General features: G+C 43.9%; 1 pseudogene; it reads right to left on the bottom strand.

Annotated features, from left to right (window-relative positions):
• Window positions 1-7,619: 7,619 nt before the first annotated feature.
• On the bottom strand, window positions 7,620-14,704 carry LOC101528039 (casein kinase II subunit alpha'-like; annotated as a pseudogene).
• Between the last annotated feature and the right edge of the window lie 961 nt (window positions 14,705-15,665).

Genomic DNA, 15,665 nt, shown 5'->3' with positions numbered 1-15,665 from the left:
ATTCAGTCAATATTTTATTCTAAAGCCTAACTAATGCAATAAGAAAAACAGAAGGCATACACACTGGAAAAGAAGTAGAATCATAAAACTCCTGTGAAACATTGAAGAAATCACCATGTGAATAAAAACTATGGGTTCTTTTTTTTTTAAATGCTAAGAAGGATCCAGTGCTGTGGCACAGCCAGTAAAGCTGCCGCCTGTGGCGCTGCCATTCTGTAAGGTCACCAGCTTAAGTCCTGGCTGCTATACTTCTGATCCAGCTTCCTGCTAGTACAGCTGGGAAGGCAGTGAAGAGGACTCGAGCCCTTGAGCCTCTGCATCCACCTGGGAGACCAGGACGAAGCTCCTGGTTCCTGGCTTTAGACAGGCCAGTCTCCCGCAGTTAGCTGTAGCCATCTGTGGAGTGAACTCCAGTGATGGAAGATCTCTTGGTCTCTCCCTCAGATTGCCTTTCAAATATATAATCTTTGTAAGAATACTAGTAACTGTTCAGGACACAAAGTTAACACATTAAAAACCCAGTTGTATTTCTCTGTATTAGTAAACAGAAATAGAAAATCAAAGATAAATATCATTCACATTAATTTTTAAAAACATGCATCTCTGAATAAATCCAATGGAAAATGTTAGGGGTTACATTTAAACACTAAAAAGCTGTGCTTAGGACTATTAAAAGCTGAAATACAGAGTGATACCTACTCACCGGGTTCATGGATTCACAATAGATGTGTTAGGTATTCATTCCTGAAAAATAATATATAGATAAAGTCGATTTTAAAAATATATATGGAGGACTCAGCATGATGGCTCAATTGGCTAATTCTCCCACTGCGGGCACCAGGATCCCATGTAGGTACTGATTCATGTCCCAGCTGTGCCATTTCTCATCCAGGCCCCTGTTTGTGGCCTGGGAGGACATCAGAGGATGGCCCAGGACCCATGGACCCTGCACCTGTGTCAGAGACCCAGAGGTGACTTGTGACTCCTGGCTCCAGATCGGCTCAGCTCTGGATGTAGCAGCCATTTGGGGAGTGAGTCAGCAGATGAAGGATTTTTGTCTCTCCTCCTCTCTGTGGATCTGACTTTCCAATGAAAATGAATAACTCTCTAAAAGAAAATATAAATGGAAGGCAAAAGTTCCAAAATGACCAAAAAAATCTGTTGAAAAAGAAAAAAATTGAAGATTTAAACCATCTAACTCACAGGTTCATTAATGCTACATAATCAGCAGTGAAATGCTGTTATCTATATTCACTAATGTATAGATTAAAAATAGATGAAATAAAGCAGAAAACTGAGAAATAAACCCAAACATGAGGAATCTTAAGAATTCATGGGGCCCGGCGGCGTGGCCTAGCGGCTAAAGTCCTCCCCTTGAAAGCCCCGGGATCCCATATGGGCACCGGTTCTAATCCCAGCAGCTCCACTTCCCATCCAGCTCCCTGCTTGTGGCCTGGGAAAGCAGTCGAGGACGGCCCAAAGCTTTGGGACCCTGCACCCGCGTGGGAGACCCGGAAGAGGTTCCTGGTCCCGGCATCGGATTGGCGCGTACCGGCCAGTTGCGGCTCACTTGGGGAGTGAAACATCGGATGAAAGATCTTCCTCTCTGTCTCTCCTCTCTGTATATCCGGCTTTCCAATATTAATAAAATCTTTTTTAAAAATTCATGGAAAAATATAAGAATTAATACATGGATTTCCAAAAAATTTTACACCAAGATAAACTTAATTCCATTCTTATGTGAACTTTTGATATCTCCTCATATAGCAATCAACTTGTTCTCTGCCAGCTGATCCCCAGTCAATTCAGCACAAAGGCAATGGTGTTTTTCACAAATGCTGCCGACAGTGGATATCCACGTAGAGAGAAAAAGTATAAAGAACCATTATAAGCTCACAATAAGAAACATTATTAAAGTAGGCAAAGGAATAAACATTCACAAAAGTAAATATATAAATGGCCAGTAAAAACAGAAAAAGCCTGACATCATTAGAGAAGTACAAATTATAACTACAGTAAAATTCCACTTTGTACCAACTAGATGGCTTAAAATGAAATGGTGACAACAAATGCTCGAAAATAACTCATTCCTCATGAGTAGGAGTACAGAATGATACAACAATCTTGCAGAACCGTTTTCCAGTTTCTTATGAAGTCAGACATGCACCTACCCAAACAGCATAGTCATTCCACCCCTAGGTACTTAGCCAAAATAAATGAAAGCATGTGTCTACAAAAAGATTTGTGCAATTTGGTTCATAGCAATATTTTCATAATATAAAAGCTAGGGGGAAGTCCTAGCTTTCATCATATTTTCAAAGGAGCCTGTGTTTCTTTTTAAAGAGGTGTAGAACTAATTCTCGAGTCTTTATACTGTTTCCCTTAGCAACTTCCCATGACTTCAACTCTTCCCTATTTTCCAGCGACTCTCCTACTATGTAATCTCGGACAAGTTGCTTCACCTCACAGATAAATTCTCCATCTCTAAAATGAGATAATAAGCTAATAAAAAATCTATCACACATGACTGTTATGAGGACTGAATGCTGTAATTGTTCGGGCACCAAACGCAGACTCACTACGCAACAGACCAGGAGTTGGCAAACACTGTTGAGGGCAAGACAGACAGCACCGTTCCCTGGAAAAACAGTTCCTGCCTTCACCTTCCACAGCCAAATCTCCCTTCAGTTCTCACTTCTGGATGTGGCTCTCTATCAACCTCAGGGAAACATCACTGGAACGTTCTTCACAACCCAACACATCAAGAATGGAAACTATCACATCCCCCACCAGATTTCTCACCAAACCAAATACCCAAACTGTTTGACATCCCTCAAACAAGCACTCCAGTGCGTTTGTGCCACTTGGGTAATTCTCCCGTTCCCTTCCCCCAGTCACCTCTCAACCAACTATTCGACTTTTCCATATCCAGAAAGTATCAAATGACTAGATGCCATTTCTCCGTAAGAGTCTCCCAGTATCATCCCTTTCAATGCACTACTCCCATTGTAGGTTGGCCTTTCCTTCATCGTATCTATTATAGGACTTTTGTGGGTTTTTTTAATTGTTGTTTTGTGAAAATTTCTGCCTCTCTCATTGGAATACAAACTCCTGAGGACAATATTTTTAGAACAAAAATGACACAGAAATTACTCCTAATTCATGAATGCCATCCTATAAAGTCAGGATTAGAGAAAAGTAAGGTCAAGTCATGTAAATTTCAGGTCAGACTGTCTTCCTCTACAAAAGTTTGACATTTTGTTCATTATGGATTTTTTGCATCAAAGTTGTCTAATGTATTGTACTAAAATATTATTCTATCCTGATTACCAATAATTGATGCTCCTCTCAGACATCCACTTAAATTTAGATGCACATTGAATAAATGCCTTCCTCACCCTAGTCCTAATCCTAATTAATAGCCAGAAACTCTGGGATTCAATTCTTGGCTTCCCAGATTCCAAAGACCCAAAGACCCGAGGAATTCAGTCTGATGGCAGATAGGCACAAGTAGGTAAACCACCACCATGAATGAAACTAGAGGGAGCTGTGCAAGAAGAGTCAGGAGCTTGTTGCCTGAACTAATTCAGGACAGACTTAGAGCTTAAACATTCTTCCAGATGTAGATTAATCCACTTGCCTTAGAGAACAACAGCAACTAGGCAATTTTTCCTCTCTCTGCAGACTATGTGTTAATCATCTGTTACTTTACATGCGTCTCCCAGGAGACTGAACTTCTAGGACAAGGGTAAATGACACAGATCAATGTACAGTGAGTAGGGTAGAATGTATGTTTGAGCAGATGCATGAGTGAATGAATGCGACTGGCCTCCAATTTCCTTGCACATTGAGGGAGCAACAAGGCTCTAAGCACAGGGACATTTGTGAACAAACAACAGGGGGGTAAACTTGCCAGTCTCCCTCCTGGGCGTCAGTCTGTCTGATTCCAGGGCCTGGGCAAGTGCACACACGTGGGCCCCCACAATGCTGCCTTTGAGCAGAGCATGAGTGCAGCCTCTGCGTGGTATGTGTTGTAAAGAGCCTCCAGTGTCCATCAGGTAGACACATGGCACCTGCCAGGGCAAAGCCGAGCTGTGTCCACAGCAATAAAAATACCATCTGTAGCCACACTGGGCAGGACTGGAGGCACAAAGGGAAGTAGCAGCACTTGATGGAGATGGAGTAAGACACTACCATGGGGTCAAAACACAGCAGAGGACAGCTGTCAGAGCCTCTGACAGACAGTCCTCTGCTGCAGGAAGACGCTGGTGCTTCATATTCTGCATAGCAACTTGAGTGATTCACTTTCCCATGTGTTGATAGATGAAATTCTCCAACTGAGCACTGAGAGTTTTTGACCCAGAGGTGAATATTGGGCCTAGTGCTTTAAGACACCCACACCCCACATCAGAGTGCTTGGATTTGATGCCCAACTCCTGCCTCTAGCTTTCTGCTAATGCTGCCCCAAGGTGGCAGGCCAAAATTATGGCTCAAGTTACCAGGCAAGACCCTAGATTGAGTTACCAGCTCACAGTCTTTGCACCAGCAAAGAGCCATTATTGGCATTTGAAGAATGATTAAGCAGATTGGAACTCACTCATGCTTGCTCTCTCATCCTCACTCTCACTCCCTCTCTATCTTAAACAACAAATTTAATAATTTAGATATAAAAATGTATCCTCTAGTGTGCTGGCACATAATGAATACCAAATAAATACTAGTTTGGTATAGTCTTAGAACAACATTTAGAGTACTCTTACGCTCACAGCAACATTAAGCAGAAGGTAACAGTAACAGCCATATATTTATCCTGTCCCACACGTGTACACTCTCCTCATCTCCCTCCCACAGGGCAACATTTCTTACAGCAGAGGAACCTGCACTAACAATAGCACATCAACTTCGCCCCAAACCCATGTTTTGTACCAAGAATCATCTTGGTGTGGTACATGACTTGGATTTAGACAATGAGGGACGACATCTACTCACCAACTTATTTTTTCAGAGCTGTAGATTGGAAAAAATAAAGATCTAAAGGTTAACATTATCCATTTTCACTTAAGCCAGAATGCTATAGAAAGATTCAGTGCGTGTCTGTATACTCATGAACTCCAGGTTAGGTGAATCGTAAAGTACAAGATTAAGCTGTTGTCCAAGGTGGGAGGTAGGTTATAACAGCTATTAATGAAACGCAGAAGCCCAGCCAGTCAGACCCTTGAATCTACAAATGATATTCTTTCCTCTAAATGTCCAGGACCTGGGGATCACTGTAATTCTACCTGCACCTGTAGCTTATCCCGGATTTTCCCTTTGCCTGGCTCATGGTTTTCACTTAAACATGGTTTTCACCTGTTCCCTTGCCTATTTTTCCCCTCTCGGAAGTGCCTGGGTTCAAATTCCTGACAATAGCAGACATGGTGAGCTATCATGTTCATTCCCTAAGTGTAGACAAATGTGTAATGACATTTATCCAGCAATTTAGTCTCCCACGGATCCTGTTACTGCTCTCAAAACCCTCTGCTGGCTGCTGGCTTATTCTCCCCCAAGCCCAACCCCAGGTCACCATGGTCTTCTCAGTGTCTCTTTAGTTTTACCTTTTCATTTTTCAATCTGCCTCCTCAACCAGAAAAACAAATATAGTTCCAACCTAATTACCTCCAGTGGTTCCCTGCAGCTGAGAAAATGACAGCCAAATAGAAAAAATACAGCCAATTCCACTTGAGCATCACCTTAATGGAGGTCCCTCAGCATGAGAACCCACTCCACCGTTCATTAGCAGCCGCATTCTGCAAGGGGCCATACCCCTCATTTCCTCATCCAAGTAGTGGAGACGGGAATGAGGAGGGAAGATGGGGACTGGACTGACAGCTCTTAGAAAAGCATACAGTTCATTCCGAGTTTGCTTACTCGTTAACTGATGGGGTCCCCTCTTGTAGGCTGGGAGTCATGAGTCCAGCGCATGTGATATGGCAGCAATACTGTGAGGTGGAAACAGCGCAGAAAGGCAAAGCAGTGTCCCAGGGGCACAGGAAAGAAGACATAAGTTAGACTTGAACCTCAGGTGTGGCTGACTCCAAAGCCTCGGCTTACTCTGCTACCAGCAAGTAAGTCAAGTGTTGAACAAGACTTCAGATTCCTTGTTTGTAAAAACACAAAGCAATACCTTTTTAATCCCTGAGTCCATGAACCACAGAGGATGTAACATTTGAGTGTAGTCTTTTTAACAGATACTGCAGGTGCCCTGGCCCAGGAATTCCTTACCTGACTGGTGTCCGTTCCCAGTTGCTGGGTTGACTGCTAATGGCTCCTGATGGCATCTGCTTCCAGACAATGACCTGCTGCCTGACCAGGCTGTGCCTGAGAGGTCGTGCCTCCCTCCTGCTTTCTAGCAACCCCCAGCAGTGCCTGAGTAATTCACAGTAGAAACACATGGCTCCTCAACCTGCAGCCTCCGGGTAGGGGATCTGGCTGATTGGAGCTCAGCTGAAGCCATTCCTTCACAGACTTCACCATCCCCTCCTCCCCACACACACACCTTATACTGTTTGCCTCTCGCTCTGGTGGGCCTTTCCTCTGAGAGTACTGGTCCATCGGTCCCATGCATAAATTTCCCAGGTCAGACACTACTGCCAGGAATCCCAACCAAGACCCTCTTTGAAATAATTGGGAATGTTCTTTAAGAGAAAGGGAAGGAATTTTCAGTAAGAGAACGTCTTCAGTTTTAAAAAATCCTCTTCTCTGTGTCAGACACAGCTACATACCCTGAGAGATAACAGAAATCTAAAATGCTCCCAATTTCACAGGGGAAAATGAGGTTAGCAGGAACCATGCACTCAGGATTGCACATGAGGAACACGCCCCTTGTCCAAAGATCAGACCTTGGAACTGGATTAGAAGAGACCAGGGCCAAAGAGTCAGAAGTTAGGTGGTATTATTGCTCCGATGACTACAATGAAGTTCTGAGACAGATAAGAAAAGGAGCATAAGAGGAAAGCGGGAAAAGAAAGCAAAATGCAAAATACTAAACATGTTTTCCTGCTTTGATGTAATCTGTAATGATGGTCTCCCTTAGCTGAGTACTAGTTACAGCTGTCACAAGTAAAACTAATTCTATCTCCAGTTCACCTGTGAGTCCTAGACACCAAGACGCGTCCTGGTGGCCCCTGCCTTTGCAGCATGCACACAGTGTGGTGGCTAAGAGGCCAGTGCACAACCACATTGGGCACTGGACCACAGCCAGCAGGGTGGGCACTGTGGTGCAGTGGATGAAGCTGCTTCTTGGGACACCTGCATCCCATATCTGGGTGCCTGGGATGGAGTCCCGCCTCTTCTTCTGATCCAGCTTCTTACCAGTGTGCTAGGGCAGCAGCAGGTGATGGACCAAGTACCTGGGTTCCTGCCACTCCGCACAGGACATCCAGATGGAGTTGTTAGCTCTTGGCTCCTCTCTCTACCTGTTAAATAGAACTCTTAAACAAGAAGGTACAGACTGCCCACCTTCTGTTAGAGAATGAGTCATCATTGGCTGAAAGAGTCTGTGATTTACTGGAAGAGGGAATGACTACCATTGTTAACCTGCTTGATAACCCAGCAGAAAAGAACTGAGAGAAGTCAGTGAGTCAACTCAAGACTGGGCTGGCAAGGTGTCTGTCTTCTCTATCGATAAAGTTCTCCCAGCATTTCCATGAACGTTGTCCCAGGATATCAATGAAGTGCGGATCTAGGTCTATGTGGCACTTCAGATATCCATACAGTTCATTCATGCCCAGCACCTTGGCAATATGAGCAAGCTGCTCACCGTTTTCTTGCCCCTGGAAGAAAGGCTCCATTCAGAAGACCATGCTTGCTATCATTCAGTCCAAACTCCAGTTGTCCAAACTGTAATCGTACATCTGATAGTCCACAAGGAACCCTGGCTCCTTAGAATACCTCAAAGCTATGCAGACAGAATACTCCTAAGCAGACTGACAACTCAGCCAGGCCCCAGTCTATCAGCTGTGGCTTTTTCATTGGGGCTCTATCATGACATTGCGTGGTTTCATATCCTTGTGTGTGATTCCCTTGCTGTGGAAGTAATCCAGAGCTGTAAGTAGCTCATACACATAAAACCGGAAATCAAATCTGTGAGGATCTGGCAGAATTGCTTAAAATCAGTATTGCTGATATATTCAAATACCAATAATTTATTTATTTTTTATTGGAAAGGTAAAGTTTACAGAGAGAAGGAGAAAGAGGGGAAGATCTTCAACCCACTGGTTCAATCCCCAATAGGCAACAACAGCTAGAACCGAGTCAATCCGGAGACTGGGTGCAGAGTTTCAAGGCTTTGGGCCATCCTCTACTGCTTTCCCAGACCACAAGCAGGGAGCTGGAAGGAAAGTGGAGCAGCTGGGATACGAACTGGCACCCAGATTCATTCCCGGGCATGCAAGGAGAGGATTTAGCCACTAGTCTTATGTGCTGGGACCAAGCTGGTGTCTGACTCAGGATCATTTACCATGTCAATCAGTTTAATATTTGTTTCACCATTAAGATCCTCCAGAATCTTAACTCTTCATGTTATCTTCTTTTTTTTTTTCTTACTATTGATGTTAATAGCCTCAATACTTCACTGTATGACCCCCAAGTTTTTGAAACAGTTGATAATCATTTGATTTTCCCTGTGCGCTTTCTGTGTATCTGTATCTCCTCTCCCTTCACACTCACACTCACACACACACACTCACACACACACACACACTTTAGCACACATTATTACTATGCCCTCATTGCATTAAGGTGAAGCAGCCAAAGCTAGCACAATGCTGTTAATACTTTCCGCCCCAAAAACTTTAAGCAGACATCTTTATACATTACCCATCCTGCAATATTTCATTTCAGTAAGAAAACACAGGGGCCAGCACCATGGCATACTGGGTAATGCACCATCTACAGGGTCGGTATTCTGTATGAGATGCTCCACTTATGATTCACCTCCCTGCTAAGGCACTTGGGCAAGCAGCACATCACGGCCCGGGGGGCTTGGGTCCATGTGCTAATGTGGGAGACCTGGAAGAAGCTGTGGGCTTCTGGCTTGGAACCAGCCCAGCTCTAGTCACTGCGGGGAGTTAAATGGGGAGTGAACCAGGGGACAGAAGACTCTCTCCCTCTCTAGCTTTCTCTATGTAACTCTTGACTTAACTTTAAAATAAATATATTTTTTGAAAATAAAAGATTAACAAATATCTCCAAAAATGCCAGTCAATACTCCTTTCCTTTTACATCAGTCTTTTACGATTTATAACTACATTTCTAATTTAGTAGAACATTGCTAATTTAGTAATTCTAATCCAGTGCATCACTTATGAATCATGTCATCTGAACAACACCAGAGCTTGCTGGTAATACAGTTCCTTTGTACAGCCAGGTAACATTTGAGGATCATGCACTCCAGCAGCAGAGACACCTGGAATCAAATCCCACCTCTGTCTTTCCCTGGCTGTTTGCCCTAGGCAAACACTTGAATCTCTTTAAACTCCATTTTCCCATCTAAAAACGAAGGACTATGATGCCTATGATTACAAGTGTTTGGGAGAATATAACAGGACTAGAGAAATAGAGTGCTTGGAGCAGTTGCCTGGTTCAAAGCAGATGATCAGTAAACAGAACTGGTTGTATTACCATCTTACTGCAGACATTTCCCAACTCTGGGCCTCTCGTCTGAGCTAATAGTCACCTGTGTCATTTGAAGGGTGCTTGTTAAAAACAACTATCATCAAGTGCCATGAGAGTTGGCATGTGGTTTGGGAACAATGATCAGCATGAGCGGGCCGGGTGGCATCTGAAAAATGCATAGGAAATATGTATCCTGACCCCAAAGAGGGAGGCATCCTCTCTTCTGCCACTTTGCTTTCAAAGCAAAGAGGCAACATCTGTCATGTTCCACATGTCTAAAATGCCAGAAAGACACACCAAAGGGTAGGGCCCTGTACGGAGGGCCAGAAGTCAGGAACTCAAGGGAAATGCAGCAACCACCTGCTCAGTTGCCCTGCCAGACCTACTTCAGGCTCCCTGCAACGGGACAGAAACCAAATGGGTCATTATTGCATCATTATTGCATCCCCACCTCCCACCCAGCTGCAAAGCAAAATGAACATAAGCCATCGTACAATTTAGGAGGAAAAAAGGGAAGGGGGAGACAGAGAAACCAGAAGAGGGATGAGGTGGTAGGTGTCACTATGCTGCTAAATCTGTACTGTGGAATACAGGAAATTTATTCACTTTGTATAAATAAGTAAAAATTACTTTTAAAAAAACAAAGCCTCAACATCCCATCAGCTTAGTGCTAATGAAGTTGGCATCTGAAGTAGTAAGGCCTGAACCAGTGGCCACTGTAGGCCAATGAAGGGCCCTGTTGAAAAGGCTTCTCGGGTTTCCTCCAGCAGCCAGACCTCCTATCTTACTTCAACCATGGCAGCAGCCCCAGGAGGTCCCCTCTGAAGCTCACCTGCAAAGGGGCTCCTACCCTGTTGCAAAAACAGGCCAAACCTTCTAGGAAGCTGCCATTGTCTGGGACTTGTCTCTTCCTTTAAATTTTAACTTATTATTTATCTTCACATGAGTTGAAAGGCAGAGAGAGATCTCCCAACTGCTGGTTCACTTCTCAAATGGCCACAAGGCACATGTCTAGGCTCTGCACTGACACATTCAATGGCCCATGGATCAAAAAATATTCAAAAAACAGTAAGTGTGTGTCTCGACTAAACATGTGCAAACCTGTTTCCTTATCACTGCTCCCCAAGCAATAGTGCAGACCAACTGTCTACAGCCTTTATGCAGTGCTGGACACTGGAAGGAATCTAGAGATGACATAAAGCACCCAGAAAGAAGTGTAGGTTACCTGTAAATAGAACACAGTGCTCCATAAGGAACTGCAGCATTTGCAGATTTTCTACCTGCAGCCCCTGAGAGGTAACTACTCCCATTATTCCTAATGGAAAGACGGTTCAGAGCTGTGTGCAGCTCTGAATGCTCACTTGGAAGGATAATGACATTTTCAAAAATAAAAGCTAGGGCAACATAAAAATGTTTTAAAAAGAGATTCCACCCCATCCCACCCTGCAACTCGTGATTTTGGAACGAGGGACTTAAAATTTGACACACAGGAGACACGGGAAGACCTCAGACAGAGAAGGGGACTCACATTCCGACAAGTAAAATTTTCAAAGCAAAACACTCAAGTAGCCAATGCTGAACTAGGCCCTACGAACTGCTGCTGGCTCAGACTCATCCTGCCTTCACGGAAGAGGCCAAAGGACTCAATGTGCTCAAATGGCATGGTGGGCATTTCTAAATGCTTTGGCATTGACCTGGTCCCCCAGCTTCAGACAACCTGAAAGTACCCATTCCTCCCATTCATGGGGCCTCCTCCCAGTTTTGGAGTCAAATCCCTCCAGAGCAGAGCCTTTGGCTCTCAAGATTGTGTTTAGTGGCAGGGATGAAATAGGCCACAAGGCCAGGTAGGAAGTGTCCTACTGCAGGTGAGAGTATGAATGCTCCCTGGGAGGCTGGAGAGGGGGGGTTCAATGTCTAAGGAAGAATCCACTTCTTTCCAAAGACCTGATGTTCCATGATTTGCTAATAGTGTGTGAGCAAACACACAGAGTAAGGGCTAAGCTTTCTTCCATTGGACCATCTTTCTAGCAACTTCCTCTGTAGTGTTCCACCCAACACAAGCTCCTTAAGGACAAACACTCTGATGGAGAGTGGGTTGGTGAAAAAAAATCACATTCACAAGTTCACATTCCCCAAAGTTTGTATCTGGACAGGAACACCAAAGCTGAAGGCAGGGCAGTATCACCTGACACAAAGAGCACAATGCAGAAGTTGAAGACTTCCTAATCTTGATTGTGACACAGAGCATGGCCTAAGCCTATCTCGAGCCCTCTTTGGTCACCAATTTCATCTGTCACAAAACAAGGCAATTGAGCTAGACCTTTATCCCAAATGTCAGCCTGAAAGTCCTATCTTCTTCACTTGACATATCCCACATGATTTTTCTTTCTATAGGTCATCTGCACATCATACTATTGATAAAGTTGCTCACACCTCACTTTTTTGTTCCCTGAAAATGTTCCACTATCACTTGCCAGGTTAGGAGGCAGCCGTGAAAGTCAACCTAACAGAGCAATGCTGTCCATGACTTCTGCCGAAGGCTGCCTGCTGAGGAGTGGCTACCTGGGGTCTGCTCTCCTGTTTTGAAGCAGGGAGATTAGCAAAGGGTAAGGAAGTGAAGACAGCCTGATGCCTATTTCAGACTTTCCCTTCAACTAACTTTTTAAAAATTGAAAGACAACTTAAAAGGAAATGACTTCTCATGATTAGGCTCAGTGCTACCACTCAATGTACATTATCTCAGTACTCCTATTGCTTAGCAAACAGTAACTTGTAAGATCTTCTAATGCACTGATGTTCATTTGGGGTCTCCTTCAGGCCAAGGATGGCTGCAATTAGCAGAAGTGTGAGTTGTGAACTACTCTGATAACAATGGCTTTTGTTAAATTTTTCTTTTGAATTTTTTTATTTTACAGTACAGTTTCATATGAACTGGGATTCCCCCGTAAACTCCAACCCCTGACAGATTTTCCCTATTTTGTTGCAACAGTATAGTCCTTCATAAGGAGTCATAATCCCATCAGTTGACAATGGCTTTTGATACCCAAACAGAAATGTCAGAACATTTCCCAGTGAGAGGAACCTTGAACTCACATTAATAAGCAGAAAGAAATGATTTGTGATTTGCATGGTCAGGATTTACTGTCAAATAAACATTTCTAAGTGATTTGGCAATACCTAAAAAACTGGTCATCATTTTGGGTAATATAAACACTAAATCTGTAAAATCTTGTTTACATCACCAATGTATTGAATGAAGCATTTTGTCAGAGTATGCAAAGGCAAATTGAACCAGAGCCTATGTTGTCAAATAAGCACGACTTCAAATTACCGCTGTCAAATGAATCGTGACATTGGAGAGTTTATGCCAGAAACAAAATGCCAACAGATATCTTGTCCATATACTTCTCAGAATGAACTTGGATTCACATGGCAAAATTCCTGTATTACAGAACTCTGCAAGGAATTCCTTTCCTTGAATCATTTAAAATGATATTATACCCAATTTGGACAGACACCAAATGACCGCAGGCAAAGCCCTTTGAGTATCTTTCTAAATAGTCTTAGAATATTCCATATGTCCAGCCTCTGGTCTGCAGAAGAATGTCCACCAAAACTACTTTTCTCTCCTAAAGCTTTAAACCTGTTGCTTCTGTAAGTTCTTTATGTGATATCTGTTTCTGAAATGAACTGTCCGCATTTCAGCAGAGGGAGAAGGCAGGGGTGAGCACTAGGCCTGAGCGGTGAGGACATCTGAATCCAGTCCGAGAGAGCTGCATCCAAGTGCTGGCTCTGCTTTCAGTCCCACCTTCCTGCTCATGTGCACCCTGGAGGTCGTAGGTGCTGATACAAGGAATTGAGTCGCTGCCAGCCCATGTGGGAGACCTGTACTGAGTTCTGACTCATGGCATCACCCTGGAGCATCCCTGACCACTGCAGGCATCCAGGGAGGAGGGGAGATTCAGCAGTTGGGAGCACTTCCCATCCATCTCTTTCAATCTTCTGTCCCTCTGCCTCCCAAATGAATAGCTATAATACATAGTTTTACATACATATAACATATAGATTAGAAGTAAGTACTATACAGGAGAGGTCACTGAACAAGCACAAAAATGGGCAGAATTTTACCAGAAAGAGGAGATAGTGAAACTGTCGTTTCTTTAAAATTTATATATATGTATGTATGTATGTATGTATTTTGTGTGTGTGTGTTTGTGTGTGTGTGTATATTCATTTGTTTGAAAGAGCTACAGAGAGAAGTAAAGAGAGACAAAAAGATCTTCCATCTGCTGGATCACTCCCCAAATGATCGCAACAGCTGGAGCTGAACCAATAAGAAACCAGAATTTTTTCTCCTGATCTCCCACATGGGTGCAGGTGACCAAGGACTTGAGCCATCCTCCACTGATGTCCCAGGCCACAAGCAGGGAGCTGGATTGAACACAGAGTAGCTGGGACTTGAATTGGTGTCCATAGGGGATGCTGGTACCACAGGTGGAAACTCACTAGGCCATGGTGCCAGCCCCGTCCATGTGGTTTCTATCACAACTCAGTCATTGTCGCAAGACTGCACCCACAGGTGATACATAATGAATGATTATGATCGTGTCCTGCCTACTGATAAATGGTTGGTAGGCCTGAATTAGCCCACATGTCCACAGTTTGAGTTTCAAGTCTTGAATTTGGCTTCGAATTGAAGGAAAGAGACTTGCCCAGCCAGCCATTTGGCAGACTTGGGACTGAACCCTGGTTCTTTAAATTACTAAGTGCAGGGGTGAGAGAAGGACATCATTCCTCTGTTACAACTGTCTCATCAACCAAGAATCCCATAGCTAAGACAACATGAAGTCAAGTGCCTTCCCTTAAGAAATGGGAAGAATTTCAGTCACCATTATAGACACAACCACTTGCAAATTACTTTAGCAGTTACTCATTAGATCCCATGATTAACTGGCATGCAGGGATCCACACACTGCCAGAAAACGTACCCAACTGAAGGAGAAAAACTCGAGAACACGGGAGGTGGAGGGATACAGATCTGGACATGCATCACTGACCCATACTGAAAAGGGAATTCCTGTCTCTTCACCTCTCATGCGCACAGCACTGTATGGTCTGAGCTGGTGTTTGACTTCATCCTCATAACATTTCTGATGTTACATTCATTACCATTCTTTTCTTTTTTAGAAAAAACATTTTTGGAAGGCAGAAAGACAGAACTTTCATCCATTTGGGTTCACGTCCCAAATGTGCACAATGAGAAGGGCAGGGTCAGGGCTTGGCTGAGGCAGAAGCCAGAAACACGGATGGAAGAACTCGGTTGTGGAAGCCATTTTTGGAGCCACTTCTCCTGCCTCCCAGGAAACCAAAATCAGAAGCTGGGACTGCAAATTCAACTCAGGTACTGAAATACGGGAGTCGGAACAAATATCCAAACCTTACTGCCTATGTTAGTGGCTACACAGCAGGAGGGAGGCCATTTGAAGAGGAAGCCAACAGATGGAGACTGGTCTCCTCTTTATTCTCCTTCTCGCTGTCCTCCCCTTTCTTAACTAATGCTCTGCCTTCCAATTAAATACATATTTAAATATAAAAACAGAACAGAGGGTAAGAATAAGGAGTTTTGGTGTTCTATTGCATACCAAGAGGAGTACAGGTAATGGCAGTAGTATTTACAGATAGAGACTACAGATGTAGTATAAATAATGGTAATGGTCTGTTCTTTCATAACTAACTAGAAGAAATTGGCATTTTATCCGATTAATCCTTTAAGATTTTTTTTTTATTGGAAAGGCAGATATACAGAGAGGAGAGGCAGACAGGAAGATCTTCCATCCTATGGTTTACTCCCCAAGTAGGGGCATCGCCTGGAGCTGAGCCAACCTGAAGCCAAGAGCCACCTCCAGGTCTCCCATGCGGGTGCAGGGTCCCAAAGTCTTGGGCCATCCTCGACTGCCTTCCCAGACCACAGGCAGGGAGCTGGATGGGAACTGGGGCTGCCAGGATTAGAA

The sequence above is a fragment of the Ochotona princeps genome, chromosome 14 (genome assembly GCF_030435755.1).
Source record: "Ochotona princeps isolate mOchPri1 chromosome 14, mOchPri1.hap1, whole genome shotgun sequence".
Classification (NCBI taxonomy): Eukaryota; Metazoa; Chordata; class Mammalia; order Lagomorpha; family Ochotonidae; genus Ochotona; species Ochotona princeps.
The sequence above is the reverse complement of the archived record's forward strand: the minus strand, read 5'-3'. Positions and strand labels throughout refer to the sequence as shown.